The sequence below is a fragment of the Cetorhinus maximus genome, chromosome 20, assembly GCF_964194155.1.
Source record: "Cetorhinus maximus chromosome 20, sCetMax3.hap1.1, whole genome shotgun sequence".
Classification (NCBI taxonomy): domain Eukaryota; kingdom Metazoa; phylum Chordata; class Chondrichthyes; order Lamniformes; family Cetorhinidae; genus Cetorhinus; species Cetorhinus maximus.
Window position 1 is genome coordinate 79179828 of NC_135898.1, and position 13705 is coordinate 79193532.

Consider the following 13705-nt stretch of genomic DNA (forward strand, 5'->3'; position numbering starts at 1 on the left):
TTCAAATCCTTCCATGGCCTTGCCCCCTCCCTATCTCTGTAATCTCCTCGAGCGCCACAACTCTCCGAGATCTCTGTGCTCCTCGAATTCTGGCCTCTTGCGCATTCCTATTTTTAATTGCTCCACCACTGGCGGCTGTGCCTTCAGTTGCCTTGGCCTCAAGCTCTGGAATTCCCTCGCTAACGTCTCCACCTCTCTACTTCACTTTCCTCCTTTAAGATGCTCCTTAAAGCTCCAAGCTTTTGGTCATCTGACCTAATATTTCCTTACATGGCTCAGTGTCATACTTGGTTTTATGATGCTCCTATGAAACGCCTTGAGACGTTTCATTACCTTAAAGGTGCTATGTAAATGTAAGTTGTTGCTGCTGTGTTGTGTTGGATGATGAGTGAGCTGAAGTCACTGACACAAAGCAGGAACAGAGCAGCTGAGAGACCTGTAATGTTAATCACTCAACAAGGAACCTATGGGTACCTGATCGTGACAGACTGGTGTGAGGTGAGAAGTTTAGTTGGTCAACAGACCATTACAGGTCTAATTACCTACAACTGATTGAGCGTATGGCTCCCTTTGCTGCCTCCAAAATATATTTTCTTACTTCCTCTCAAAAAGAGAGATCAGTAAAGTGATAAGTCTATTGACTGATGGAACCAGGAGATCCAGATGCAGTCAGGGAAAGGAAGCAAACTTTGTCATTGGAAATGGGACAGAACAGGTCACTTGGGCAATACAGTGACAGCCCTCCCGCTCCAGAATCAACTTCACTCTCATCAATGTTTCTCTAATTACTGGTTTCAAGATCACCGTGCACATTCCAAGCAGTCCCTAGTCATACATCCTTCTCCCTTGGGAATGAGCGAGTTTATTCACCAGGACTAAGGGAGTTTATTCTCTGGGATTGAGAGAGTTTATTCTCCGGGACTGAGGGAGTTTATTCTACCGGGTTGAGGGAGTTTATACTTGGAGCAGAAAATCCCAGATTTGCACTAAGTGCAGTAATGGGTGGGTAAAGCTATGCTTTGCCAGCCAGCCATGATGGCGGGTTTTCATGCCATATCATCTCTAACCCGCCACATTATTTATGCATTCCAGGGAAATATGCCGTTTCCATGGCGCTTCATCGCGCCGGGCGCCATATTTAAAGCCCAGCCATGTGCACACATCTCAGTGCTTCCAGCCCAGGACTACTCCAGGGAAATCGTGTTTAACCAACTTATTGGAGTTCTTTGAGGAAGTAACGTGCTGTGGATAAAGGGGAACCTTTAAAGGTGGATGTACTGTACTTAGATTTCCAGAAGGCATTTAATAAAGTGCCACATCAAAGGTTATTGCGGAAAATAAAAGCTCATGGTGTTGAGGGTAACATACTGGCATTGATAGAAGATTAGCTAGCTAACAGGAAACAGAGAGTAGGCATAAATGGGTCTTTTTCAGGTTGGCAAGATATAACAAGTGGTGTGCCACAGGGATCAATGCTGGGACCTCAACAGTTTACAATTTAAACAAATGACTTGGATGAAGGGATTGAAGGGATGGTTGCCAAATTTGCTGATGTCACAAAGATAGGTAGTAAAGTAAGTTGTGAAGAGGACATAAGGAGGCTACAAAAAGATAAAGATAGGTTAAGTGCGAAGATAAAGATCTGGCAAATGAAGTATAATGTGAGAAAATGTGAAATTGTCCATTTTGGCAGGAAGAATAAAAGAGAAGTGTATTATCTAAATGGTGAGAGATTGCAGAGCTCTGAGATGCAGAGAGATCTGGGTGTCCTAGTGCATGAATCACAAAGGGCTAGTATGCAGGTACAGCAAGTAATTAGGAAAACAAATAGAGTGTTATTCATTGCGAGGAGAATTGAATACAAAAATAGGGAGGTAATGTTTCAGTTGTACAGTGCATTAGTGAGACCACATTTGGGTACTGTGTGCAGTATTGGTCTCCTTATTTAAGGAAGGGTATAAATGCACTGGAAGCAGTTCAGAGTAGGTTTACCAGACTAACACCTGGAATGGGCTGGTTGTCTTATGACGAAAGGTTGGACAGGCTAGGCTTGTATCCGCTGGTGTTTAGAAGGGTAAGAGGCAACTTGATTGAAACATATAAGATCCTGAGGGGTCTTGACAGGGTGGATGTGGAGAGGATGCTTCCTCTTGTGAGAAAATCTAGAACTAGGGGTCACCGTTTAAAAATAAGGGGTCACCCATTTAAAACAAGAGATGAGGTGAAATTTATTGGCTCAGAGAGTTGTGAGTCTTTGGAACTCTCTTCCTGAAAAGGTGGTGGAAGCAGAGTCTTTGAATATTTTTAAGGCAGAGGTGGATAGATTCTTGGTAAGCAAAGGGGTGATAGGTTATCGGTGGTAGGTGGGAAGCAGATTTCAGATTACTATCAGATCAGCCATGATCTTATTGAATGGCGGGGCAGGCTCGAGGGGCTGAGTGGCCTACCCCTGCTCCTTGTTCGTATGTTCGTATGTAAGGGGACCAAAAAGACTGCAGCCCCCAGGTTTAATGACGTGTCACTGGAATGCCATTTGGATGCCGTGGAGGCCCGCGGTGATGTCCGCTACCTCCGTTCTGGCCGCAGGACAGGCAGTGGCATCACCAATCCAGCATGGCAGGCAGTGGCATCAGTGGTCAGTGCCAATGCTGCATAGAAGAGGTTGGCCATCTAATGCAAGTAGAGGATGAATGATCTCATCCCTGCCGCCAGGGTAAGGCAACCATCTTATCAGTCTAAACACACACACTCAAGCCTATCACATATCCACTGGATCTCACTCACTGCCAGATCAAGGGACATCACCACTCACTCTCTCACACACACCCTCACATCTCCATCTGGCCTCATCTCCACTGGAGACTGCCTCCTCGGCCCATACCATCTTGAGGCCGCTTGTACAGATCAACATGTGCCCCCACACACACCCTGGGATACCCCCCTTCCCCAGTACAGCCCTCGCTCTACAGCCTCTTCCTTTGCCTGAGGTCACTTCTCCCCCTTCCCCAAGCAAGACCTTGCCCTGCAACCATTGAAAAGCCACCCACAAATAGGCCGGGATTTTCCACGTCCACTGGCATCAGGCGTGTTCGGTGGAGTGAGCGGACAATATGCGCGATCGGTTTCACATTAGCGTCTGCTCAGCCTGCCAACGGTGGGCCTTGTTACCCATCACTGGACATCGGAAACCTCAGTGTAATACATCAGCATATCATTATTAGGCCAGCCCACTGGAACCGTTCCCCCGCCGCCCCACTGGATTGTCTGTCCACACTGACATGTTTCACAACAGTATATATAATACGTGCACTTGGTGGGGAGTACACAACAACGATGTGCAGCACTCAGCATGGTCGCCTGTTGGACTTCAAGCTGGAGGCACGTTGGTGGGGGGGGGGGGGGGGGGGGGGGGGGGCCCCGCAAGGGTTGAGGTGACTTATGGGGGGAGGGGACCAAGGGCAGTCCTGCCATTGAGGCGACTTGTGGGGGTGGGAGGGGGAGGCGCAAGGGCTGCCTTGCGGTTGAATATGGCGCACAAGAATTCGGGGTGGGGGGGTAGGGTGGGCAAGGGAAGCGGCCACGCATTAGGGGCACCTTATATAAACCATTATATGACCATTCCTCTGCAACTGAGACAGTTCAGGCTCAGCCATTGATATGATCTGAGCCGGGCTTCCAGCTTATCTGCCCACTCAAGCAACGCAGAGGCATCAAATGCTCCAGAGCTTTTCACCCCTCGAGCACAGACTGCAAACTAATGAGCATTTTAGTGGACTGCAGAACCTTTGGATGACTGGGCACATTGTACAATCTCCTTGCTAAAGCTGGCCATGGAGCAGTCACTGGTGGAGGTGCTCACAGCTCCTTGCAAAGTCATCATCCTGGTTTGGACCAGTCTCCCCCATGGTTCAAGCTAACAGTGCAGCCTTGCAGTGCAGGTTAGGAGAATGCCTGCACCTGAGCTGAGAGCACAGCATGCAGTCCAATGGGCAAAGCTGCTGCCAATCGGTCAGGTGAAGTGAGGCAGAGGTGGGTGGGGTTTCGGGCAGCCATAAGCTCTGGCCATCCAAGTGGTGTCCAGCACTCTCCGGGAAGCGTTAAGGGGCCTTCACACCTAACCAGGACAGGTTCTTAATACACCCATGCTAACCACACGTCTCTCTCTTTCATCCTGAAGGAGGAGTACATCAGGAGCATGAAGCCTGGTGACCTAGCTACATGCCTGATGGCTTACAGAGAGCGAAGATTGCGTATGTCTAGGGAACTGGTCGGTCACATCTGCCAGCTACTGTAGGATTTGGTGCTAAGTGGGACATGGAGGGCATCCACTGCCAGTGGCCATGACCACTGTCCTCAATTTCTATGCCAGTGGTTCCTTTCAGGGCTCTACAGGTGACCTCTGTGGGATATCACAATCTGCCACCACAAATGTACCCATAAGATCTTTGCAAGGGTACATAGCTTTGAGCATTTTGCCAGAGACAGGGCAGCCAGGATGCAAGGGCAATTGGATTTGCCCAGATCTCGGATTTTCCACAGATACAGGGTGCCATCGACTGCACTCACGTGGCACTCAGGTCTCCATCACAACACGTGGTGAACTACATCAACCGCAAGGGATTCCGTTCACTTAATGTCCAGCTGGTGTGAGATCACCAGAAACGCATCCTGAAGGTCTGTGCACAGTTTCTAGGGAGTGTGTACGACTCCTACATTCTCAGTCGGCCACAGATCCCTGATGTATTCCTGGGTCCACAGAGGCTGCAGGGTTGGCTCCTCGGGCACAAGGCTACCTGCAGAGGCTGTGGCTGATGACACCCATGCGGGGGTCTCAGACCACAGCAGAGCAAAGGTACAACAAGGCTGCAACTTGCAGCTTGGTGGAACAATCTATCAGGGTGCTGAAAATGAGGTTCCTGGACCAGTCTGGTGGAGCCCTGTAATATAGTCCACAGAAGGTGCCATGCATCATTGTCATCTGCTGCACTTTTTACAACCTGGCACTACAATGGGGAGAGGAGCTGACTGAGGAGGAGATGGAGGAGCTGGAGGTCTCCTCGGATAAGGAGGACACCAATGGGGATGAGGGTGAGGAGGTCCTCGAAGGTAGCGATGATGAGGATGAGGCCCTCGCACTGACTAGCTGAGGCAGGCGTGCTTGGGAGGCCCTCATAGCTGCTAGATTTGTGGAGGATGATGATGACATGCAGTGAGGAGACCACATAGATCCTCACATTGCATCGGTAAATGTTTGACTCCAGTCTGGCTTATGGCAGCGCGCATACCCTCTGTGATAATGCTCCTGTTATGGAGACACAGTGGAGGCCCTAATTGTCACTCAATGACGACATGCAGTGAGGACACTCCATAGATCTTCACATAGCCTCTGAGAATGTCTGACTCCTGTCTGGCCGAGGGCAGCTCGCTTGCGCTGTGATCAGGGTCATATCATGGAGACGCAGCCATGAAACTTTAGAAGCATAACTATTTAGATAATATTATTGTGGTTTATTGCAAGGTATGGTTATGGGTTTGAGTGTAGATGGTCCTGTCTGTGTGATTTAATTAGAGTCAGATAGGCTGCAAGCTTGAAATGATCAAAAGAAGTTAGGGAGAAAAGGCATATGAAATGCTCATGAGTAAACATGGATGAGGGCAGCATGTAGGGTGTGAAGGAAATTTGCATTTTTAGATAAGTGAAGTTGTTGTTTGGGGTTCAAAGGGATGGTAGGATGTTCACAACTAACAAGATAAATAGGGCAAGGTTATTATGTTTATTTTTCCCAAAAGGTACTGACCATATTGGCAACATGAAAGATTTTTATATTGTGGGAAAAGTACATTTCCAAAGACATATAGAACAATTGAATTTACAGATTAAAGAGGGAGAAACATATATAAAGAAGGAAGGAAGGTGATGTTGTGGGGCCATGTAAGATCTAAAAGGAGTGCGTGGAACAACCTTGGGGAAGACTCCAGTCATTGTTGCAAAAGTCTGCTGTGTCTAGTAACTAAAGTTGGAGAAAAACCTTTGGAATTCCACTGTTGAGTGGGTGCTGTGGTAAATGTGTTGGCTTGCTATTTAAATTAAAAATCTATTTTGGACTGGTGCCTTAAAGGGGGTGTGTAGTTGGCAGTCTGGTTAATCAGGAATTTTGGGATTTGTTAGAGTATTAAGTAAATGTAATCTTACGTACGTGCTGGAAGTCTTTTCTTTAGTTAATAAATGTCTTAATTTAATTTTTAAAATCTGAAAAGGATATTAGTGGACTCATTACTTCTGAATTCGGTGCCCAAATCTTTTCATAATAAATGCAAATTGCGAAACAGTTGTGATGGCGTGGCCAAGGTTCCCTTGTAGATTTGGTCTGCCTGGCACACATCACCTGCCACGTCATAACAAAGCATCTGATCCTTTGTCCACCTTCAGTACCTGAGCCCTTCAGGAGCACAGCATCACTGGTCACAGATGTTGAAGAGATGGGGCCAGCCCCACCTTAAAGGTGCTGAGAGCACACAGAGAGAATGATGGTACTCTGTGACGTCTGCCCACAACATTCTGGCAGCAATGACCAGCACCATCGAGGTGCAGGCATCAGTAATGTGTCCAGGGAGGGTGAGGCCAGACTATCACTTTGGTCTGAAGGCTATACAGAGCACTGGGAAGAGGCCACGGACTGAGACACCTGCCTTTATCTTGTGCAGAAAGGTTTCACATCTGAGTGGCAAGAACACTGCTCATCAGAACAAGGAGCCATAGGCAGGGAGACATTCTTGGGAGTTTAGTTACAATAGTGAACATTAAGTAGAAGCGATTAACACCCATGCCCAGGCTGTGTAACTACATCTCCTTAACTTTCCTAACCCTGCCACTACCTCTTAGTGCTCCCTGGGCATCCACAGCAGACGTGGGGACAACCTGCTGACTGCTATGCCCTGTCTGTGATGACCTTGGCGGGTGTCCTCTGGAGGGCTGAGACTTGGAGGGCCCCGGTCTGCTTTCGGGGTCCTGCTGTGTGGCAGTGGCACCCTCCTCGGCTTGTGAAGCTGGTGCTGCTGAGGTCACAGGAAGAGGGGAGTCGGATGGGCTGGACACTCTTGGAGTCACCTGGATGGATGGGCCCAGAGTGTGCACCTGCTGATCCTCTTCCCTATGGGTGCCCAAGGACCCCTGGCTGACTCTGTGAGCAGAACGGGTAGCTGAAGTGAGATCGAGCTACCCTGCACCCCTCTTACGTACACACTGTTGGAGGCCAACTATGGCATTAGCTATGGAGTTGAGCCCACACAGCAATGCAGGAGAGACGTCCTGGACCAAGGTCTCCATGGCGGCCACCAGTTTACCAGTGTTGACCTTGGTGCATTGCAATGCCGGCGCTATCACCACAGCCTGAAGATGGATTGATTCCTCCATCATGCCTTGCAATCTAAGGAGTGCAGCAGGCATCCCTTCCTGATGTTCCCGAGCTTGCCTTTGCAGCTCCAGCAACTGTGAAATGACCGAGTCTAGAGGCTCCTCATCTGACTCTGACTCAGCAAATTTCTGGCCTCCAGCAGTCCTCCGAGTGCTGGGGGCCTGGGATGAACCACCTGCTGAGGATCAGAAAGTGCAAAGTGCTCACCAGGTCTTAATCCCGAGGCTACAATAAAGCCAAGTCCCACTGAGGTGTGTGTTTCTGTGCTAGCGGAGGGTGTGGGTAAACGCTGTGATGGGACTTCAAGGAGGGTGCCTTCAGATTCCTCTCCAGAGGTTTCTTCGTGGCTTGATTGGAGTCCCTGGGTCGTGGACTCCATCGGCTGTTTCCCAGATGTGCCTGTGAAAGCAAGGAGAGATAATTAGTGCATGGCAGTGGCTTGTGAAACAGGACACATCATTCACAGCATGGTTGATGGATGTTGCACTGCTAGACCCTCACTTAATATAGCACTGCTGACCTCACTGTCAGCACACGATTGATCCAGATCATCACCAGCCAGCTGGATGGCTCTGTTTTCAAAGTCCGTGAGGACCTTGATGTCAGGCATTCCTCCACCAGTCTGCGACCTCTCCATCTTGTGTGCCAGCTTGGTCTGCATGGATAGAGATGGAAAGTGTAAGCAGGACACCTGCCAGGCCAGATGATAAGTATGCCTGGCATGTGTGGATGATGAGTGTTGCCATGGACGGGATGAGGACACTGACGGAGAGTGTGGGAGAGTGAATGGTGATGTCCCTTGAGCTGGCAGTGAGTGAGGGTCCTGTGGGTCTGTACCAAAACAGAAACACTGGAAAAATTCAGCAGGTCTGAAGCACCTGTGGAGAGAGAAACAGAGCTGACGATGGACTCGAAACGTTAACTCTGTTTCTCTCTCCACAGATGCTGTCAGACCTGCTAAGCTTTTCCAGCATTTTCTGTTTTTGTTTCAGATTTCCAGCCCCCGCAGTATTTTGCTTTTACCCTGTGGGTGTGCAATGGGTTTGTGAGTGTGTGGGTTGACAGTGATGTACCCTGGCTGAACAGAGATCATTCATCCTTTTGTGGCACTGGGTGGCTTTTGAAGGGTGTTGGCGCTGACCACCGCTGCCCATCCTGTGGCCAGAATTGGGGTAGAGGACATTGCGGCGGGCCTCCATGGCATTCAAAAGGGACGCATCGCTAAACCTGCGGGCAGCAGTCTTCTTGCCTTTGGTAGACATCTTTCCTGCAGTAGTTGTAGCCTCAAAGCACTGAGATGTGTGCACGCGGCTGGACTTTAAATATGGCGCCCAGCGTGATGAAGCAGCGAGGTGATGGCGGGCGGGTGAATCAGAGCCTGCCTGCCATGGAAACGGCGTATTTCCAGGGAATGCATAAATAATGTGGCTGGTTTGGGATGGTACGGCGTGAAAACCCGCAAGTGTGGCCGGCGCGTTTTTCGTGCCCGCTACTGCACTTAGTGCAAATCTGGGTCGATGGTCGAACTGGTAGGTAGAGACTGGCTGTAGAAAGGAAGTCCCGAGCGAAGCGGTGCAATTTGTTTATGAGCTGCTGTGGGAGGACGATGCAGCGGGAGGGATGAGTCCGGCGGGCTGGCCTTATAATCATATGCTGATGTATTACAATGAGTTTCCTGACATCCGATGGCAGCGGGCTGAGCGGACGATTGCAAACTGGTTTCACACCACCGTGAAACCGATCGTGTCTTATTGTCCACTCACGCCACCGAACATGCCCGATGCCAGCAGGCATGGAAAATCCCGGCCTCTGGGGTTAAGTGAGTTTATTCTCTGGGATTGAGGGAGTTTATTTTCTGGGATTGAGGGAGTTTCTTCTCAGGGGTTGAGCAAGTTCATTGTCCAGGATTGGGAGAGTTTATTCTCCGGGATTGAGCGAGTTTATTCTCTGGGATTAAGGGAGTTTATCCTCTGGGATTGAGGGAGTTTATCCTCTGGGATTGAGCGAGTTTCATTCTCCAGGATTGAGGGAGTTTAAAAAGGGTGCAAGGGAGTAGGCCAGAAAATTATAAGCCGGTCAGTCTGACTTTGGTGGTGGGCAAATTATTGGAAACAATTCTGAGAGACAGGATAAACTGTCACTTAGAAGGGCACAGATTGGTCAGGGATAGTCAGCATGGTTTTGTTTGGGGAAGATTGTATTTTACACTAACTAATAGATTTTTTTGAGGAGGAACAAGGTAGGATTGATGAAGGTAGTACAGTGGATGTTGTCTATATGGGTTTCAGTAAGACATTTGACAAGGTCCCACATGGCAGACTGGTCAGGAAAGTGAGATCTCATGGGATACAGGGGAAGGCGGCAGGTTGGATCCAAAATTGGCTCAGTGACAGGAGACAAAGGGTTATGTTCGATGGATGTTTTTGTGAATTGAAAATGGTTTCCAGTGGTGTTCCACAGGGCTCAGTGTTGGGGCCCTTGCTGTTTGTTGAATATTTTAATGATTTAGACTTAAACGTGGGAGGCATGATTGGGAAATTTGCAGATGATGCAAAAATTGATCGTGTGGTTCATGGAGAAGAGGACAGCTGTCAACTCCAGAAAGATATCAATGGTTTGGTTGAGTGGGCGAAGAAGTAGCAAATGAATTCATTCCGGAAAAGTGTGAGGTAATGCATTTAGGGAGGGAAAACAAAGCAAGGGAATACTCAATAAATGGGAAGTTATTGAGAGGAGTTGAGGAAGTGAGAGACCTTGGAGTGCATGTCCACAGGTCTCTGAAGGTGGCAGGACAGATGGATAAGGTGGTAATAAAAGCATATGGAATACTTTCCTTTACTGGACGAGCTACTGAATATAAAAGCCGGGATGTAATGCTGAAACTGTATAAAATGCTAGTTAGGCTACAGCTGGAATTTTGTGTACAGTTCTGGTCACCACATGTCAGGAAGGACATAATTGCTCTGGAGAGAGAAGAGAGGAGATTTGCTGGAATATTGCCAGGGGCAGGATCATTCCCCCCCATCGGAGGCGTTGTGCGGGTGCGGGTTCCCGATCGGCGCCCCCGGTTGGGGGTGCAACGCCATTTTACGTGCGTGGGCCAACTAAGGCCCGCCCAGCGTGACATCCGCCAGGAAACGCTATGCGCTCCCTGTGCAGGCGGGGGGTGGTGGGATTCCCTGAGCCAGGAATGCACTCTTTCGTGCATGCGTGCAGAAGAGCGGACAGATCTCCCTGAGGCAAAGTGCTGCCTCAGGGAGATCGGCTCAGGTTTGAAAGTTTCAATAAAGAAAGGGGAAACAAATTACTGACATGTCCACTCACATGCCCCCACTGTCACATGAGCTGGGACATGTCAATTTCTTTTATTTAAACGTTTTATAAGAATTTTAATGCCCTCGTGAAACCTCATCCTGCCTGTGGATGAGGTTTCATGTTTTTTCAAAAGCCCGCCTGGGCTCCTGGCCTGCCCGCCAACCTTAAGGTTGGACAGGCAGGTCCATTAGCCATGTTAATTACTTTTTTAATGGCCTTAATAGGCCTTCGACAGTGTGAACTGAAAATCTAAATGAGGCGGGGTGATGTTGGGACGCATGACCGACATCACCACGCGTCATTTTACGTGTTGGTGAGCGGGCCCACTCGCCGAACAGAAGATTCTGACCCAGGTCTTGAAAATTGCAGCAGTGAGGAGAGATTGGATAGGCTGGGGTTGTTTACCTTAGAACAGTGGCGGCTAAGGGGTGACGTAATTGAGCTGTACAAACTTATGAGGGGCTTAGATAGGGTAGACAGGAAAGACTTGTTTCCCCGAGCTGAGGGGTCAGTTACCAGGGGGCACAGATTTAAGGTGATTGGTAGAAGGATTGGAGGGGACATGAGGAAAAACCTTTTCACCCAGAGGAAGGTGGGCATCTGTTATTCGCTGCCTAAATTGGCGGTTGAGGCAGAAACACTCAACTCATTTAAAAGGTACCTGGATCTGCACCTGAAGCGCTGTAACCTGCAAGGCTACAGACCAGGTACTGGAAAGCGGGTTTAAAATGAGGGACTAGTTTCTTTTTTCTCTTTTTGGTCGGTGCAGGCACGATGGGCTGAATGGCCTCTTTCTGCACCGTAGCTTTTCTACGGGCAGAATTTGGCCCTTGGTGGGTGGGCTCAGCAGGTGTGGGCGGGGGCAGTCGGAAAGCTGAATGATGCCAGCGATTGGCACCGGACTGTGATTTCACACTGGCGGGTCAATTAAGGCCCACCCAGCGTGAAACACGAGCAGCAGCGCTCAGCGCTGCCTTTGCAAGAGGAGGGCAAGTGGGCCGAGCGTGATCTTCACACATGCGCGTGAGTGAGCGCTTCATAATCTCCCTGAGGCACAGAGCTGCCTCAGGCAGATGAGGCGCTGTTAAAAGAAGAAAATAAAGAAAATAAATACGTAATACAGCGTGTCCCCTCATGTGACTCTGTTACATGAACAGGGATGTGTTATTAATTAAATTTTAAAACATTTATTTTATTTTTATTTGCTGTTGTAAACCTTTTCCCACCCTTGGAAGAGGTTTCCAAAAAGGCCCTTTCGCATGCCTGTCAACCGTTAGGTTGAACGGGCAGCAAAAAATTTAAGTTAATTGATTATTTAATGGCCTTAACAGGCTTTTTAATTGTTGGTGGGCGTGCTACCGACTCCGGCACGCGCCCTCCTACTGAACTATCACGCGACTGCGCGTTGACATCAGCACACTCGGCCAACGTCACGCTCGTCATTTCACGCTCAAACGGCTCGGCACGCGACCGCCCGCCAAGCGAAAATTTCTTCCCTATGGTTCTATGGATTGAGAAAGTTTATTTCCTGAGATTGAGTGAGTTTAATCTCTGGCATTGAACGCGTTTAATCTGAGAGATTCAGCCAGTTTATTCTCTGGGATTGAGGGATTTAATTCTCTGGGATTGATTGAGTTTAATCTCTGGCATTGGGGGAAATAATTCCCCAGGATTAAGGGAATTTAATCTCTGGGACTGAGGGTGTTTATTCTCTGGGACCGAGAGTATTTAATCTTTGGGATTGAGTAAATTTATTCTCTGGGATTGAGCGAGTTTATTCTCCAGGATTGAGAGTGTTTAATCTTTGGGATTGAGTAAATTTATTCTCTTGGGATTGAGGGAGTTCTTCCTCCAAAATTGGGCAAGTTTAAACTCTGGGATTGAGGGAGTTTATTCTCCGGGATTGAGAGAGTCTAAGAACTGGGATTGAGGGAATTTATTCTAAGGGATTGAGTGTGTTTATTATCTGGGATTGAGAGTGCATAATCTCCAGGATTGAGGGAGTTTATTCTCTTGGATTGAGTGAGTTTACTCTCTGTCATTGAGAGTGTTTATTATCTGGGATTGAGAGAGTTTAATCTCTGAGATTGAGGGAGTTTATTCTCCAGGATTGAGCAAAGTTAATCTCTGGCATTGGGGGAGTTAATTCTCCAGGATTGAGGGAGTTTAATTTCTGGTATTGAGGGAGTTTAATCTCTGGGATTGAGGGAGTTTGTTCCCTGAGATTAAGAGTGTTTGATCTCTGGGATTGAGGAAATTTATTCTCTGGTATTGAGTGAGTTTATTTACTGGGATTAGGAGAGTTTAATCTCCGGGATTGAGGGAGTCCATTCTCAGGGATTGAGAGTGTTTAATCTCTGATTTGGGGGTTTATTCTCCAGGATTGCAGGATTTAATCTCTGGGATTGAGCAAATTTACCTTCTGGGTTTGAGCGAGTTTATTCTCTGGAACTGAGTGAATTTATTCTCTGCGACTGAGCGAGTTTATTCTCCAAGATTGAGAGAGTTTCTTCTCCAGGGTTGAGCGAGTTTAATCTCTGGCATTGAGAAAGTTTATTCTCCGAGATTGGGGGATTTATTCTCTGGAATTGAGGGAATTTATTCTCTGGGATTGAGGGAATTTATTTTCTGGGACTGAGGGAATTTATTTCCTGGAACTGAGGGAATTTATTTCCTGGGATTGAGGGAGTATATCCTCAGCAATTGAGAGATCTTAATCTCTGCGATTGAAGGAGTTTATTCTCTGGGATTAAGAGAGTCTTTTTCACCAGGATTGAGACTGTATGTTCTCCAGTTTATTTTCTGGAATTGGGTGAGTTTATTCTCCGGGATTGGGTGAGTTTATTCTCTGGGGTTGAGTGAATTTATTCTGCGGGGTTGAGTGAGTTTATTCTCCAGGATTGAGTGAGTTTATTCTCCGGGGTTGAGAGAGTTTAATCTCTGGGATTGAGAGAATTTAATCTCTGGGACTGAAT

General features: G+C 48.1%; 1 protein-coding gene across 3 annotated transcripts in view; it reads right to left on the reverse strand.

The window, feature by feature from the left end:
• Positions 1–13705, reverse strand: part of entpd1 (ectonucleoside triphosphate diphosphohydrolase 1) — a 145385-nt gene that overhangs the window by 47686 nt on the left and 83994 nt on the right. The gene's annotated exons all lie outside the window — the stretch shown is intronic.